Source organism: Hesperophylax consimilis, chromosome 20 (genome assembly GCF_061612785.1).
Source record: "Hesperophylax consimilis isolate HC1 chromosome 20, BYU_Hcon_1.0, whole genome shotgun sequence".
Taxonomy (NCBI): Eukaryota; Metazoa; Arthropoda; class Insecta; order Trichoptera; family Limnephilidae; genus Hesperophylax; species Hesperophylax consimilis.
The window spans coordinates 20,884,438-20,890,181 of record NC_142855.1 but is presented as its reverse complement, the minus strand read 5'-3'; positions in this window follow the sequence as shown (position 1 = coordinate 20,890,181).

Below are 5,744 nucleotides of genomic sequence, written 5' to 3'. Positions count from 1 at the left end.
ACTAGTGGGGCACTTTGATTCATGGGGTGGGGCAGTTTGATAGGTATTTTAGATCCATATGAAATGCAAATTTAAACTGACTAAAAACCCAATACAAACTGTATTATTACTTAAAATTAAGAAATAAAACAATTTTATTGATTGAGATCGAAAAAAAACTTTTTATTAAGAGTGCACATTAGCCATAATCAGTCTCTTAAGTTACTTAAGGAATATAATCACAAAAAAAAACAATATTGTCATCATAGAACAAGACTAATTCTCTGTTATTTTCTTAATTATATTATCAGTTATATACTTACTAAGTAATCAGACTTTAACATTGAATATTGTTAATGAAAATATAATATTAGAATCTCCTATCAAAATGAACAATGTTTTTCTTAAAAAATTAAACAAACATCAAAAATTTAAAAAAAAATAATCATAAAAATTCTCATATAAATTACAAAACAATCGAGTTATATATATACATATCGAGTTAAACCTACCGAAAATGAATAAAGCGACGATGTTCGAGATGTGCCTTTGTAGAAAGTTGGTTTTGGTTATTGCAAAACTACATCTCTAACATCCACACTTGCTTTGTGTTCCACAATTGGAAATATAAACTTAGAAGACCCTGCTTTTTTTCTGAGATATAATACTTCATATTCTGTCACATTATACTTAAATACAACTTTGGCAACGTAGTGAATCACAGTTTTCTTCTTCTCATACTTAATTAGCAGGAAATCTCCAATATTTATGTGTTCAGGATTAACTGGTTCTTCATTAATTACCTCTTCTTCCGATTCCGACGGCATTTCAATGTCTTCACTATCACTCGTCATCACGACTTCATCTTGACTAGAATCGGAATCTATTTCTGCAGGCAAAGAAGTCATTCTCTTTTCTGGCTCAGATAATCCCAACAGATTTTTCACTGTTTTCAATTCTTTTGAATGCTGTTTTGCTTTTTGTAATTCTCTTTTCCTGTTCTTTTCATTACGTAAGCTTTCTAATCTATTTTTTTCTAGTGTTTCAGTGTATATTCTTGATCGTCCCTTTTCTCTTCCTTTTCTTTTTAAGACACTGTCAGTAATCGCCTTTTTTGGATAAGGTCTAACTACTTCAGGAGTAAGAATAGCCTTTGATGAAGAAACATGTAGAGGATCGTCAGCATCAGACGCTGAAACTGGGTCGGCATCCAAAGTAGGAGTGTTGTAGGGTTGCAGTTTTGATGCCATATTTGTCGGCTGCTTTGCGTATAGATAAAGTCTTTGACAATACTTCACGTATTGCATCTTCAATGTTTTCTTCATTGATATTTTTTCTATCAGTTTTGGGTTTGTACGTGCGCACCATTTTCTGAAAAAAATAAAAAAAATAATAAAATAAACTATTATTTTTGACGGGGCACTTTAATACAATAAAGGGGCAGATTGATACGTATCATTGTACCCCGCACATTACCGTATCAAAGTGCCCCAAAGGACTTTTTCCACAAACAATTAATTTTTTCAAATATATAATAATCTTGCAATCAAAAACATTTAAAAATACAATAATAACTATATTTACTTACCTTTAGTAACAAAAAATAACAAAAACAACTAAGAGTATCCTCCTGAGACACAATTACATTTCATGTATTTTTTTTGTAGGCAGCGGTGCACGCCACTTCCAACACGTCAGTGACCGTTGAGGCCCAACGGCAAACCGGCGGCGAGCGGTGTCACAACTGTCATTCTTGTGAATGTCCTTGAGCATTCTAGTGATGTGCCGGACTGTGTAGCGTTTATCGGTTTTGAGATATAGATACTGTACCAATGTGCCCCATGAATCAATGTGCCCCCCCTCCCCCTATCTAACCTACCATTTCTGTCAAAACTGCTTGAGAAAATCGTTGCCAAACAATTGGTGGGGTACTTGAACTCGGCCGGTCTATTTGCCAAAAATCAATCTGCTTATCGACAGTTTCATTCAACGGAAACTGTCCTTTTACGGGTAATTTCAGATTTGATCATCGGGATGGAAGCAGGTAAGTTGGGTTTGGTATCTGTTCTTGATATGAGTGCGGCATTTTACACTGTAGATCATAGTATTTTATTAAATGTGCTTGAAACCGAATTCGGCGTTCGAGGTGATGTACTACAATGGATGTCATCGTACCTGTCTGGACGAGTAGCTTCAGTAACTTTCAATAAATATACATCACCTGAAACTCCCATTGAATTTGGAGTTCCCCAGGGTTCTGTACTGGGTCCCATTCTCTTCATTCTATATACTAATCGTCTCGAACGACTCATTCACTCAGCTGGCTTTGAATCACAAGGCTACGCGGATGATCGTTTGATTTTCAAGTTTTGCTCCCCGGATGAAAAAGACGTCCTTAAAAACGAGGTGGTTAGTTTCATTGACACGGTTTCAAGTTGGATGTCTGTTAATAAACTCAAACTTAATCCGACAAAGACGGAATTTATTTGGATAGCTTCTCCTGGAAGACAAGCCCTCATCGGCTCCAGTCCAATCCGTATTCAGAATACAAATATAATCCCTTCTACGGAAATAAAATTTCTAGGTTTCACTTTAGACAATTGTCTTTCTCTTGAATCGCAAATTTCAAAAACTGTAAGTGCTGGCTTTTTCCATCTAAGGCAGATAAAATCAATTAGGAGATGCCTTCCCTCTGATGGAGCAAAATCACTGATAAATTCGTTCGTTGTCTCACGTATGGACTATTGTAATAGTGCATATGCTGGCCTACCTAAAAAACAATTCAACAGAATCCAGTCCGTTTTCAATGCTGCGGCGAGAATGATTTTTGGTGAATCTAAGCACTGTCGTATAACCCCGCTTCTAAGGGATCGTCTTCATTGGCTTCGATGCCCTGAAAGAATAGAGTTCAAGATCTGCTTAATGACCTTCAAAGCATTGCAGGGAATGGCGCCAGCCTATATATCGGAATTATGTGTCCGACAAAACCTAAGCGACAGCTTACTCTGAGGTCAGCAGATCTAGATGTTACCAATCGTTAAATCGAACTTTCTCGGTCAAATCGAGCTGTTTACTATGATCGCTCTTTTCGTGTAGCTGGCCCACTCATTTGGAATAAACTTCCCCCAGCCCTTACCAATATACAAAATTTGGCTGAATTTAAACGGGTTTTAAAAACAAAATTATTCAAAAAATCATATTTAATAATATAAAAATCATTTATATTCTCATGAATCTAAGCTTCTTTTTTAATATACTGTAAAAAGCCAGGTTTTGAAGTTTTCCGGTAATTGTTTGGTTTCGGTTTCCTCCTTATTGTACTTTTATGTTTAATGTCCACCTATTATATAATATTTTAATGTTTTCCTGTTTTATATAATATTTTAATTTTAAAGTTCTTATTTTTCGTGCACTGTTACTCTCTTTTATTGTTGTCCTCTACTAAAATAGCACTGTTATTGTTAAATTTTATTCTCTGCTTTTGTGTAAACCGTTTATTCTTTATTTCATATTATGTAATTAATTTTTTTTTTTTTTTTTAAAGGAACACAATAGGAAATTTTATTTTTAAGTTTATTATAGTTAAGCGCACTTGAAGTGAAACAACACAAAACTGCGCTATATAAATGCTATGTTATTATTATTATTTAAAAATAATGTCCTTTCTCCTTCTAATTATAAAAGCAAGAAAGCACACAGTCTTGTGAACCTTTTATCAATTTGTAATTTCTATCAATTTAACTATGTACTCAATGGAAATGAAAATTTATTAGACCTTATTTTGTCTGATAAAGTTTACATAGATATACATACAGCACCAGGCCAAATTAGATAATTATCACCCTTCATTTGAAATTAAGGTAAAACAAAATAAAAATAATTTCTTAGAAAATAAGAAAAATGATTCAAATTATAACTTCAGGAAAGGAAACTATAATAAATGTCAACAAGATCTATTGTCGGTTAATTGGATAACACTTACTAAATAACTGATGTACTGTCAATGATATACACTTAAATTTTGAAAAATGTTATATTTTAAACTTTACTCTAAATAAGGTTATAAAATTTTTTTCCTATGTTATTAATAAGATTATTCTCAAAAAAGTGTCTTCTATAAGAGATCTAGGAATTACTCTTGATTCTAGATTTATATTTGATTTACGCATTAATGACATTAAGTCCAAATCACTTAAAATGATGGGATTTAAAACCTTTCAAAGATCCTCTATCAATTCTAACCCTTTCCTATGCCTCAATTAGAAGTAAACTTGAATATGGAAGCACTATTTAGAATCAACCAAATAACCCTGTATAAAACAATTATTAGAACGGTCTTGGCCTATGAATGTGAGGCGGGAACACTGACAGCAAAGTCTGCGGAACGGCTGGACACCTTCGAAAGAAAGGTACTTCGAAGAATCTTAGGAGCGGTGCGAGAGGGAGAGGCATGGAGAATCCGCCACAATAAGGAGCTATATGACATCTACCAAGCTCCCAGACTCTGTACTCATTTACGGCTCCAAAGACTAAGATGGGCCGGACATGTGCACCGAATGCCAAGCACACGTGTACCAAAGAAGGTTCTAACAGGACACCCGGGAGGCAAACGAAAGGCGGGCAGACCTAGGCTGAGATGGGAGGACGATGTCAGGAAAGATGCCAGAGGACTACTCCATGTTGCAGATTGGAAGACGACGGCCGAGGACAGAGGACAGAGGGAGGCTCATGTTAAAGGAGGCCAAGGCTCGAAATGGGCTGTAGCGCCATTGAAGAAGAAGATTTAGAATCAACATTTTTGCAAGTATGAAAACATTTTAGAATCAGTAAAAAAAAATGCTTAGACTATTATCTTTCAAATGTGGACTAAATGATCATCTTAGATCATACGACGCACGTCGTGAATACTTTAAGATTAATACACTTAAAATAAGAAGGCAATTGACTGTCCTAATATATAATTATGTTTGAATAAAATTATCCACGGCCATCTTGATATCTCATTATGTCTTGGCAATATTGAAATACATGTCCCCAATTCCCATTGTTTAAGACACCATAGCATTTTTCACGTGAATAAATTCAAACATAATATCGCTGTGCTGAAGTAGATATTTTCGTCGATAATCTATACAAATTCAAAAAAAAGTTCACTATTTGTTTGGTTTATTTGTACGTAACCTGTATTTAATTGCATTTTTGACTGTGTGTATGTAATTTTTAGATTGTAACTTAACTGAGTTTTTATAACTGGATAGCTCTTACGTAAGTGAGAACATCTGTAAAAACCCAGTATAAATAAATAAATAAATTGTTATAACGCTGGCGTTGGTTGTAGAATTACTGACCAAAGCGTCACAATATGTTGTCTACTGGTAAGACGAATCATTAGCAAATGAAGTAGATTCGTTGACAAACTCATAAGCACATGAAGTAGTCAGGTTAACAAAATCATAAGCAAATGTAGTAGTTTTTTTTTAAATTTTACTTAGTTACTTTTTTAAATAATTAGGTACATTTTTGTATGGCACATGGAAAAAAAAAAAAAATTCAAACAGATTATTGAAGCCCTCCTCACTAGGAGATCCTGTGCTTAGGGGGACTATATATGTTAGTATACGTTTTCAGCGACTGAGATGATGTTTTTAATATATAAGCTAGTTATTCTTCCGTTATTTCCTTAAGTCAGGATTTGATGTCCTAAATGTAGTTTTTTTTCGTTTTCCTTTGTTTGATGTTGAGAGGGAGTTTATTATATAATTTTA